A 13,381-nucleotide genomic window follows, 5' to 3' on the forward strand; every position below is an offset into this window, starting at 1 on the left:
CCATCAAATCATTGCATTCAGCTCAGTCATAGGCTCTCCATCTGATATACAGTTTTCTCTATTATATCTGAGCTTGCTCCTTTACTCTAGCCACTCATGAGCTACAAAGACAAGGTTTCTATCACCCCTTGACCAATTAACAGTGGTAAGAGAGCCCAGGAAAACTATAATAAGGACTCTTATTCATAAAATGGAAATATTGAGATACACAGCAATCACTGGCTACAGTGATCATGAAATCAGGGTGGACAGTCCTTGTGAGATTCTTCTCCTTTGTCACTTCAAGATACCAATTTCTTTAGTGAGCAGCTCGAATGAGCCAACCTCACAATCTATAAAAATTTAAATAGCAAAAGATATTAGCTCTTGTTTACATAAACTCCAAAACACGTTGTTATTTGATGGGTGACTCTTCTCCACACAGACTCCTTCCATCTTATGGCTTCATCACTTTTACCATAGGACTTCCAGATTTGCTGTGTTATCTCAAACTTACAAGAATATCAAGAACACAGAAGACAGTGAATGGGAGAATTTTATGGGCCTGGGTCTCTACCTGGGCCTGGACCTGGCCCTGGAAGGGGACCACATCATTTCTGCTTAATTTCTAGTGAACTAGAACTTGGCCATAAGGAAGTTTTGATTGCATGAGAAGCAGAGGAATTTAGTCAAGCTTTTGCCCACCCAAGAAGAAAAGGAACTTGGTTCCACAAACATCTGCTTGTATTTGCCGATATTTGCTTATATTTGTTCATATCATATAATTTTTTTGGAGAAAAAATCTTGGATTCATGCCATAAAGAAGTAAAAATATGAAGACAGAATCATATAAATAAAAAATAACATTACATTTTATTCAGTTGGTGGTGCTTATATACCAGTAGTTGTGAAAAGACTCTTAAAGGCATAAGGGAGGCTGGGTGGCTCCAACTTGGGCTCAGGTCATGATCTCATGGTTTGTGAGTGTGAGCCCCATGTCAGGCTCTATCCTGATAGCTTGAAGCCTGAAGCCTGCTTTGGATTCTGTGTCTCCCTCTCTCTCTGACCCTCCCCCTCTCACACACACACTCTCTCTCTAAAAAATAAATCAACATTTAAAAACTTAAGAAAAAAAGATATTTAAAGGCATAACACTGAATTCTTATGACATCTGAAATACTGCCTTTGATATTTACATTCACCAATGAGGACCCTAAAGTCAAGTGAAAGCTTCTTGCCCAAAGTTATATGGCCCAAAACATGATATTTTGTACCATGATCCTTGTTTATCTGATTCTGTAACTCTCACTGCTAAAAATTCCACATTATATCCAATGGTCAAATACACATGAATCCTTCTGCTGAGTAGTAAGGAAAGAGTTAAATGGGATAAAGAACAATATGCTATGTATTAGGCATTAAGGAAGGCAGTTATAGACTAAGACGTGTAGATTTAGGAAGAAATAACTTTTTAAAAATTTTTTAATGTTTATTTTTGAGACAGAGACAGAGCATGAGTGGGGGAGGGGCAGAGAGAGAGAATGAGAGAGAGAGAGAGAGAGAGAGAGAGGCAGACAGAGACAGAGAATCCAAATGAGTCTCCAGGCTCTGAGCTGTCAGCACAGAGCCTGATGTGGGGCTTGAACTCACAGACTGTGAGATCATGACCTGAGCTGAAGTCAGATGCTTAACCGACTGAGGCACCCAGGTGCCCAGGAAGAAATAACTTCTAAGCTACCAGCAAATATAAACTAAATTATTACAATGTGTATAGTATATCTCCAATAAACATATATTGAAATACAATGTGCTTTTTTCCTTTTTTATTTTGGTAAAAAATTCATAAATAAAATTTATCATCTTAACTACCTTAAGTGTATAGTTCAGTAGTGCTAAGTATATTCACACTGTTGTAAAATAAATACCTGAAACTTTTTTACTTTGCAAATCTAAAACTCTATACTCCTTTAAACAACAACTTTCCTCTCTCCACTCCTTCCCAGACCCTGGTAACAACCAATCTCCTCAAAATATGTTTTGAAGACTTGCAATTTTGGAATTTAAGAAAAATGAAAAGATCAATAGGGAATGATCTCCCTCTACATACGGAAATCAACTGTCAGTATGTTCTCCATCTATATTCAGAGATCCCCCAGTGTGTCATTGCATATGAGAAAATGCTACTGTCTACTTAAGGTGAGAAAAAGTATAATATAAAGATGGATAGTACAAGCACTTGAAAGACAAATACTCTCTTGTCTGGATAGAAACGCAATGCTTGACTTCCCAGAGTCATGTATGGATCGAGGGGCAATAAATTTTTGACACAGGTGTTGGCAATGTGCCAAGGTAGTGAATGAATATGTAGGAATTCTTTGTACGGGCAATGTCCCTTAATGGTTAAGAGTATGGATTTTAGAGTTAGTGCGACCTGAGTTCTAATTCAGTATCTACCATATAGTAACCTTTTGTCTTTGAAGTTACTTTACCTCTCTGAGCCTCAGTTTCCCTATTTAGAAAATGCAGTGTGTAAAAAATACCTATGTCATAGAATTATTATTAGGATATCCCCACAATTAGTCTCAGGGAAGTTATTTATTGTTTCCAATATCCATTTAGCTGGAGATGCTAGTTATTAGAGGCAAGAGTGGAGGAAGTTGGCCTAGAGGTACGGAACAGATACACAGTAAAGTAAGGAAGAAAGAAAAACACCAAGTAGAATGAAAGCTGAAATTCACCATAAGCCTGATTAAATAAGATCTGTGTCCCTGTTGTTCTCATATAATTCTCATTGTGGGACTTGGAAATAACCTGTTCTCCCTACAGAATTCTTCCAAAGAACACTATTTCATCTATATGCAATCCTCTCTTATAAGAGTGGATGTTGAAGTACAACACGAAGACAGAATGAACAGTATAAATCGCAGAAATCTTAAGATTCTCTAGAACAAATTATAGACAAGCCTGTCCAGATAATTTAATTTACTTGTCACAAACTTTCCAATGTTACCTGTTTTTGTATTAAAGTACAAAATTTTAAACATTCTACTAAAATGCTATATGACATATTTAAAATCCTTTGGCAAAAATGTTAAAATCATTGCTGCTTTGAGGCTTTGTTCCATTTAAGTTAATCTGTCAATTTTTTTTTAATGTTTAAAGTTTATTTATTTATTTTGAGAGAGAGAGAGAGCATGAGAGTGTGCAAGTGGGGAAGGGGCAGAGATACAGGGAGAGAGAGAATCCCAAGAAGGCTCCACAGTGTCAGAGGGGAGCCCGATGTGGGGCTCGAACCCACAAAACATGAGTGGAGTCAGATGCTTGACCGACTGAGCCACCCAAGCACCCCTAAATTAATCTGTGAAATTATTAACTACATTCCTCAAAAATACAGGGAGTTGCAGTCGTGGTTCTAAATATGCTTATTTGTTACTTAACTATGGAATAAGAATGGAGCAGAGGTAAGTATATATTCAGAAGGAAACTTCTGAATAATGTACACTACATAAATATGTTATATAAAGTTTAAAATAAAATTATATATATCAATGTGTTAAATATATATGGAATTTTATAATATGAAATACATTACATAATGTATTATATAATATGCATATAAAATGATATCTATGCTAAATGTACAATATATAATTGTAGAACATATGATTGCATAGCAAGGTAATTATATAAACATGCCTAAAGAAATAAATATATATCACTTCTTTGGCTCAAGAATTACTGAATATACAAATAACACAAATTTGAAGATTTTCTTTGCTGTTTGAGACTATTCTACTGTTAAGCAGCTTTGAGGATACTTTTTCTCTTTCCCAAACCGTCTTTCTCTTCCCTTGGTATCTGAGAACTGATTGAACCTACAGCAGAATAGTGCTTACTACACTGATATGATTCTTTTTCTTATTGGATTATGGAAAAGGCAGAAGTATCTGTGAGGATTTTGTGATAAAATGACTTAGAAGATTTTCTTCTACAGGGAGATTATACATTTCAGTTTCTTAATAGTGCTTAGGTTCACAGTTACTGATGCTTTAGTTATCTAGGCATGACTTACAGCAAGAATCCCTACCAGATTGAATTTCTGCTGAATAGGGCATTCAAGAATTATTTGAGAAACTTGCTAGCTGTCAAAGATGAAAGCAGAATTAAACCAAATATTCTAACATATTGTTAGGGGAAATAAGTCATTACTGACACTTTAAATATACACTTTGTTTTAAATCAGTTGCTCAGGTTTGACAGCTCAATGGGAACACTAAATATCTCTGCCTAAAATGTGCACACTAACCTTTCCGCAGACTCCCTCATTCATTTTTTCACTGTTTGTGTGTGTTTTCAATATTAAGAAGAGAGCTGTTGCACTAGTTTCTTCTTCATAACAATAATGTAACATGTGATGAGATTTAAAATACAAAATGAGTAGCACATTATCACAGAATGACCCTGGAAACTACTGTTATAGCTCAAAACATCATTTCTCTGCAGAAGATCTATCTTAACATCGAGGGGACGAATACTTTTCTTCTAAAGTGAATTGGAAACCTCATACCAGATCTTGTCTTTAAAGGACTCTAGAGTTATAAATAAGAAAAGAATCACATCATTTCCTATGATAATGAAATTCTGAGCAATGATCCCTGAGCAGTGTGCTCAGAAATTTAGGTGCTGCATGATGCTGAGTCTGGATGATATGACAAATTTCCAGATAGCGAGTGGTCAGAGACCAAGGAGAAGAATGCATAGCAATAACTTCTCAGAAACATGGCCAGAATTGGCATTAAAAAAAGCCTGTTGTTGTAACTTACAACTCTCTGTGGTCTATGACTTCACTGCACTCTTTGAACTCTAGCTAATGGACTGAGTTCACTTACTGAAAAACCACCACTGTACTTCCTGAGTCTTAGAACCTGAGGGGAAAGCATGTGCCCAAACTGAGCTTCCATAGAGTAACCAACCCTGAACCACCAGGGCACAGATTCCTTTTTTTTTTTTTTTAAGTTTATTTATTTTGTTTAAGAGAGAGACAGAACGTGAGCTGGGGAGGGGCAGAGAGAGAGGGGGACACAGAATCCAAAGCAGGCTCCAGGCTCTGAGCTGTCAGCACAGAGCCCGACGCAGGGCTCGAACTCACAAACCGCGAGATCATGATCTAAGCTGAAGTCAGACACTTAACAGACTGAGCCACCCAGGCGCCCCAAGACTCCTTTTAACTGAACCATCTGGAGCTGCCTTGAGTCCCATGCTTGCCTTAGTCAGATACTGACTTCTCGGGAGTTGCTCTCCTTCATTATATTTTAAAAAAAGAAAAGAACCAATTCTTTAATGATCTTGGGGTTACCCTTTGATGGGCCAGGACCCATTCCACGAGGCATGGTTCTTCCATGGGGTCAGGTTAGCCTTGCTTTGCCTAGCAGCACCCTCAGCTTAACACTCACCGGGTTTCTGTCTCTATTTATCTATTATTCAAGACTTCTGCATATTGAAAACTACCCTTCAGTGCAAGAAACGTCATTGAAAAGGCACAGTTTATAGAGCTCTAAAAATAGTAGGCCAGTAAGAAAGGAATAAACTGAGAGGTAATTTCTAATGTGAAATGACAAAATTAAACCAAAAAATAAAGAGAATGTCAGTATAACAAAGGTTTTAGGGATGATTACTTAGCAGACACTTGGGTAGACAGATCCAGAGGTGGATGTGGGGATTAACAGTGATAAGGAGATTAAAGGTGAAGCTATTTGGAGCAAAGTGGGGGAAAGGGTAAAGTCTAGTGATTTAAGGGAGCCATTCCTATTATTGCAATGTGTTTGACATTTCTACAGAAGCTGAACCTGGGCACATCTGTCAGAACATGGGCTGGAAGAAGGGCTTATGAAGGATTTATGGTATGTTTATGTTTTTGTAATTTGGGAAAGACAGACCCTGAACAAAAGACAGAATATTTTCAGGTTAACCTTAGTGAATTTGTCCATGCTTAAAACTGAAAATTTTATCATGTCAAAGTGGTGTGTTATTGTGGATATTGATGTTTTTCTGATCTGTCTTTTCTTAGAACCTGAGCTAGGAGTTATCCTCTGAGTAATTCCTGAACTTTCTATTTGAAGGGGAAGTTTTCAGAGCTGAAAAAAAAAAAAAAAAAAAAAACCTACCTCTTCAGTGCAGAGGAATTGAGGAGGGAAAGAGCTATGCCAGAGCAGATGCTTACTGAAAAGCCAAGACCTGAGGGACATGGGAATCTCAGCTACAAATACAATTCTTTCTCCCTGCTCCCTTTTAATTCATAAAATGTGTCATCTCAGCTTTTATGACCCTCCTCTTTAGCATGCACAGGGAATAAACTCTGGAAGGCCATGAACTTGCCACGGTCAGAGTCTGATTGCCAGTTGAGCACTGTTAAAGGGCACCGGTGCTGCAGGATTTTTTTTTTTTCAATCAACCAAAATAAAAACATTTAAACACTGTCAGGAACACAAGTTACATATAAGCTATAGAAGCATATAAGTTTATCTGATTTCTGCTTTGCTAAAGCACAATCACCTCATCTGATCCTCAAAGCAGTAATTATTATCTCCCTTTTACACACACAACTATGCAACCTCTGACAAATCACTTACTCTTTCAGTTCCAGGTTCCTCCTCCATAAAATAATGAGACCGAGTGTCTATTTCTTTAGCATTGTTCCTTTATATTCCATTCTCATGATTTATTTGGCTTCTGGAATTCTTCAGCTGTAAGTACCAAAATGACTAACTCTGTAAAGGAAAAATCTTACTTTCCACTTCTACACAACTATTCTTCTGTCACACACAGGAAACAGCTGAAATGCCCCTAGCTTGGGGTCTTACAAATGCAGCAATCTATTTCTTCAATCCATCCAGGGACTGAGATTTTTAAGTTGCTCTACCTTCTAGAGAACTGTCAATAAAACAAATCATTGATTTTGCGTGTGTGTGAGTGGGTTTATGATGTCTCCTTCTTTATATTCTATATCCTATGAGGAGTCTTAAGGAGCCGAAATACTAAATTGCAAAGTTCTCAACCAAAGTCACGCAGTCATTGTCCACCAAGTTTGAACACAGTCTTCATTTGTCTTGCTTACTGCTCTATTTGTAAGTGGACCTGACATGTAAAAATAGCTCCAGCAGTAAACCTTTGGTCTCAAAGTGGCTACCATTCCCCATGAGTGCTTTTATAACCATAGCTTACTTTGTAGTAAAGTTGTAATGACAGCTGTCATCAAAAGGCTTTCATGAAGCATTTGCTGACCTTTAGATGCTGCATGTAACAAGTGCTGTTGTAAAATCTTCAGGGTCTTGCTTTGGAGTCTCTTACTTCAACATAGTTGTCACATGGTTAACCCTAAATGTACCAAACAGAATCTGCTAATTCAAGCCATTTATTTCCCTGATGGTTACCTCACTCCTTATGTATTCAGAGTTCCTCTCACATGCCAGAAACCATATTATGTCTAGATGCATGATGATGAACAAAATAGTCATGCTCATATCCACTTGGAAATCACTACCTAGCAGTGTTGCTAGACAGAAAATAAACATACAGATAAATATACATCATATTTTCATGATTCTTGAATAGCTGGGAGATGCCTTTCCTAGTTCCTATATCATATCAGTGTGCTTTTAACCATTTGTTTCACAAGTGTACTTAACAAGTACTTAACACGGATTGACAATGGAATGTGTATTGAGGGTGGGACAAATACTGACATTTTAAAGGCAGTGGACCAAGGCTCTTCAAACAGTGTTACCAAAATCGTGAGTGGGGTGAGAAAGAAGACGTTCATTGAGGTCTTTCAGTTCCATAACATTATTTTAAAGTTCTTATTTATTTATTTTGAGAGACAGAGCATGAGCGTGGCAGGGGCAGAGAAACAGGGAGAGAAAGAATCCCACGCAGGCTCCACCCTGTGAGCAGAGTCTCACACAGGGTTTAATCTCAGAAATCGGGATCAGGACCTGAGCTGAAATCAGATGTCCAGCGCTCAACCTACTAAGCTACCCAGCCACCCCTGTTAACACATTTTAAAAATCAACTTTAGGGAAGCCTGGGCGGCTCAGTTGGTTAAGCCTCCAACTGTTGGTTTTGGCTCAGATCATGATCTCCCGGTTCCTGAGTTCAAGCCCCGCATTGGGATGTGTGCTGACAGTACAGAGCCTGCTTGGAATTCTCTCTCTCTCTCTCTCTCTCTCTCTCTCTCTCTGCCCCTCCCCTGCTGGTGCTCTCTCTCTCTCTCTCTCTCTCTCTCTCTCTCTCTCTCTCAAAATAAACTTAAAAAAATCAACTTTAAATTTCTGGTATCTCTAATCTTTAAAAAAAAGTTTAAACTTGATAACCTTCATGTCCATAATATAAACAAGTATGTTAGGAGTATTTCAAAGTGAATGCTTATGTTTTACCTTATGCCTGTGTTTTTACCCCTACTCAGTGTCATGGGGATCGTGCAAAGTGCCAATGTTTAATAATTACTACAATGTTTCTTAAAGTGAGATTTAATTATGTATCATTTAGTACTTGCTAGAAATAGACTATGCTAATTTTAAAATTTATTTTCAAGCCTTTCCTTCTAATCTCATAGGTATAAGTAACATATCAAGGATAACCATTGAGAAGGGGATGTTTGTCTTCATTCTTTATAAGGTACTTTTTCCCCCCTTGAGAACAGATTTTACTGAGCCACATGAAAAGATTTTCACTGTAAAGAAAACAACTGTAGAGGAAGCAAGCAAGTCAGACAATCCTTAGAAAAATCTGTTCAAATTATGCCAAAAAAATATAAATGATGGTAAGTGTCAGGTTAACTAACTTATATATATGGTTTGTTTGGCCATATTTTAAAATAGGCCTCAAAAAAATTCTGACACATGGGATAAGTTCTATCACCATGTTTTTAACCTGAAGTAAACTTTATATGGCTCTTTGTTCCTGATTTTTCTAATTCCCTTCACCCCAGTGGCTCAGTAGAGTCTCTCCAGCTCCATTTCAGACTTAATCAGTTCAGCAACTTCCCAGGCCTCATGTGAACAAATATGAAAGATTGGAAAAGTGAAGCTGCTCTATACAATGGGGGCTCATTAACATTGTTTTAACAAGCCTTAGTTTATGCGAGCGGTTGTCTAACATGCAGCTCTAATTTGAATCCACACTTCTCAGCATGGTAATGAGGGCTCTGCTGAATGCCAGTGTTTGTGCATATACATGAGCACTCTGCATTTAATTCAATCAAGAAAATAAAAACTTTCAGACTCAAGCTTAATTTGACTTTGGATTAACCATTCTGACAACACTGTAAAGTTCCCTATGAACGCATACACTTCAAGGAAAGATTAGAGGACATGATGAAATAGTGTGCGGCTGGCATTTACTTTAAAAGGAGAAATATTTAAATTTCTTCTTTAGGGGGAAGGTCATGTTTTCTGTTCCATTACAGCATTAGTAATGTAAGTGCCCTCATGTGTGGTTTAAGAGAGCACAGAGAAAGGTTTGAATCTCGGTTTTGCTACATGGAGCCATGTGGCTAGAACAATTTACTCATGAGTTTTGGCACTGGCAAAATATAGCCCCCTACAATATGATATCCAGGATGGGAAAACAAGATGCACATTGAATGATTAAAATAAATAATAATTCATTCTATTCATAATCAGTGAATCATTGAAATCAAACATACACAAAATAAATCATGGAAATATTTTAATTAAAGCAGCCATGCAGGGAAAAATAGGTTTCTGGATTTTTTTTTTACTAAAATACAAAATAGGAGGGCCTACGTGGCTCAGTCGGTTAAGCATCAAACTCTTGATTTTAGCTCAGGTCACGATCTCAGGGTCATGGGATCGAGCCCTGCATCAGGCTCTGTGCTGACAGCTCAGAGCCTGCTTGGGATTCTCTCTCTCTGCCCCTCCCCTGCTCATACTCGTTATCTCTCTCTCCTTCTCTCTCAAAATAAATAAATAAAACTTTAAAAAATTAAATAATTAAAACACAAAATAAAACATTTCATCAATTTGAAAATTAGTTATGAAATAAGATTTCTCAGGAAATACAAAAATTTTAGAATATATTTTCATATATATTTTATATAATACATTTTATAATTAATCTAAGAAATGCACACTAAAGTAGATATTTTAGAATATATACATGTTTATTCTGAAGTTTTATTTTTCAGAATGTACGTATGTATATGTATGTGTGTGTGTATATATAATATATATATGTGTGTGTATATATATATATATATATATACATACCTTAAGTTTTTCAAAATTTATAATGAAATTTCATCTTAGCCTTCTATCCCTCAATAATGTATAATACATTGTCAAACTGTCTAAACGTTTTTCCTTTGCTTATTTGCTGGTGAACTTAATTATAAGTTCCATTTCATACTCAAGGTCAGATTGAAACAATACATAAAAGGTATATTCACCTTATTTTCCATAATTCTTTCTTTTGCTGAAACTTTGCAATGACTCTCCATTTTATTCAGAATCAAGGGTGCCTGGGTGGCTCAGTCAGTTAAACTTCTGACTCTTGATTTCAGCTCAGGTCATGAGCTCATGGTTTGTGGGTGTGAGTCCCACGTGGGGCTCTTTGCTTGGGATCCTCGCTCTCCTTGTCTCTCTCTCTCTCTTAAATAAAAAAATAAAAATAAAAATAAAATAAAATAAAATAAAATAAACTTAAAAAAAAAAGAATCAAGAGTCAAGTTCTTATAATGACCCATGAGGCTTCTACCAATTATTCTCTAGCCACCTACCCTTCAACGCCAAGTCCTAGGGATATTCTCCAGTTACTCCCTCCTCCAGCTACTTCTCTCACCTCCTCTTTTATTTATTTTCTTCTCACCCACTTGCTCCATTCAAACTGTCACTGGCTGGAAAGTGCTTCCACCAGGTAATCTTCATGGCTAATCCCCCTCCTTCAAGTCTTTGGTCACGTGTCATTTTCCTAATGAAGCCCATTTTGCAATACCGCATTTGAATTAAAACTCATCACTTGCCTGTATTCTGTTCCCCCTTACCTAGTTTCTAATCTCTCCTCTTTTTATTTATAGTAATAATTACTATATGATGTAATTTATTTAGTTATATCTTTAATGAGTAGATGTACTTCTACCCTAGCTAGAATGCAATAGTAAATATAAAAAATAATATACTTATGAATTTTCCTAATTTTATTTATTAAGCTTATGATATTAAGCTTATTGATTTTGCTTATTAAGCTAAATAGATCCTCCTCAATTGTTCATCTTCTTCCAACCTGAGGTAATTATTGTTTGTTTTAAAAAATTTGTTTAAATGGGAGGCTCAGTTGGTTAAGTGTCCTACTTGGGCTCCGGTCATGATCTTGTGGTTTGTGGGTTTGAGCCCCACATTGGGCTCTGTGTGGACAGCTTAGAGTCTGGAGCCTGTTTTGGATTCTGGGTCTCCCTCTCTCTCTTCTCCTCCCCTACTCATGCTCTCTCTCTCAAAACTAAAGATTAAAAAAAAAATAAAAAATAAAGCATGTTTAAAAACATTTTTTAATGTTTATTTATTTTTGAGAGAGAGAGAGAGAGAGACATGGCACAAGTGGGGGAGGAGCAGAGAAAGAGGGAGACACAGAATCTGAAGTAGGCTCTGAGCTGTCCGCACAGAGCCCATCGTGGGGCTCAAACTCACAAACCATGAGACCATGACCCAAGCTAAAGTCGGAAGCTTAACCTATCGAGCCATTCAGGTGCCCTTAAATTTTTTATTATTCATGGGGGTGATGATTTTTTTTCAAAATGGGTTCTGAAGTAGTACATAGATAATATGCTTTCTAAATTCATGCATATCTTTAATATATCCTTACCTTGGCTGGTTACAGCATTTATGGGCTATAGCTCTATTCTTTCTCTAGTCTGTTTTCTTATATCAAGACTGGCAAAGGAGTAACTCAATACTAGTCTGACTTTTTTTTCTTTGTATGAAACTTGCACTTTCTGCCTGGAAGCTTTACAAGACTAATATGAATTTTTGTTGTTTTGATATCTGGAATTTTATCAATATGCATAGGAACATTTGTTTTCTTATCAATCTAGTCCAGAATTTAATGAGATTTCAATCTGCAGAATTGGATTCTCACTAATCTCAAGGAATTTTCTCCTATATCTTCTGTAATTACTGACTTGTTCCATTTTGTTCCATTTTATTTTCTGAATTTATCATCTAAGTTCCTAGCCTTCTCATTTCAGATTTACAGTTCTTTATATTTTGCCCTATGCTTGGAGCTATTTTTTCCATTTCATTTTCCAAGCGACTGACATAGGCCCACTTAATACATTTTTGGTTAATTGGGTAGTTATGTTTTCCTTTGTTTGTGACTTCGTATGAGCATTTTTTCTAAACCAAACTTACATTAATTACTTACAACATTGTAGAGAGAAGATAGAATATGCAGCTAATGTGTTTATTTTGCTTTGCTTCTTGAAACTAGATACAATGATGTGAATTTAATGCTTAATAGAATAATAAATAGAGATATAAATAAGAAGAAATACAATAATAAAAAACTAACATTTTTCAGCATCTCCAAATTGTGAACATTCACGTAGTCCAACTTTTAAGACTGTGACCATTTCCAAAGTATACATGTAAAAAATATACCTATTTCAAAATATGGTGAGGTCCTCATTTTTATGAAAAGAGGAGCCACCAATCTCAATTTCCAAAATGAATTATCTTCTGACATTTTTCATACTGATGAGTCTAGCGAGGCACATTTTAAAAATGAGGCAGCTGTTAAGTTTAAGAAAATTTCACAAATTAGAATCACTTGGTTATGTCTAATCAGAAAAGTTCTATGCAATACACAGAAGCAGTCCCAGTGGAATTCTGGATACCAAATGGTCCATTGTCATATTTGTATGAAATTTTTATCCCATCCCACAAGATAAATTTGATATATTTTATGATATACCAGTGAAAAATTAACTTATATTTGTTTCCTTTGGAATTTAAAATAAAATGTGATTACTATTTTTAAGAGAATGCAAAAAAATGTGCAGGATATTTGTTCCCTCACCAGTTTATTAAAGAAAGTGTTTAAACTCTTTATACTGAATGACACTGATAAAAAATTTAAAGAACAAAAGTTAGGGCTTATATAATAAAAAATGGAACTCATCCATATGGTTGCTTGTATAAATATAGTGTATTAAATAATTCAAGATACTGTACCCTTATGCATATAATGCTATGGTTTAGTGATGCTTATTGTAAATGATGCAAAAGGCAATATCAGGAGAAGTCATCACCATTCTTGAAAAAACAGAACTCTTTACCCCCTTAGGTTGAATTAATATTATAACCACTGGTGAAGTATAGCATACATATTTTTT

The sequence above is a fragment of the Puma concolor genome, chromosome A1, assembly GCF_028749965.1.
Source record: "Puma concolor isolate L17-30 chromosome A1, mPumCon1.1.hap2, whole genome shotgun sequence".
NCBI classification, from domain to species: Eukaryota; Metazoa; Chordata; class Mammalia; order Carnivora; family Felidae; genus Puma; species Puma concolor.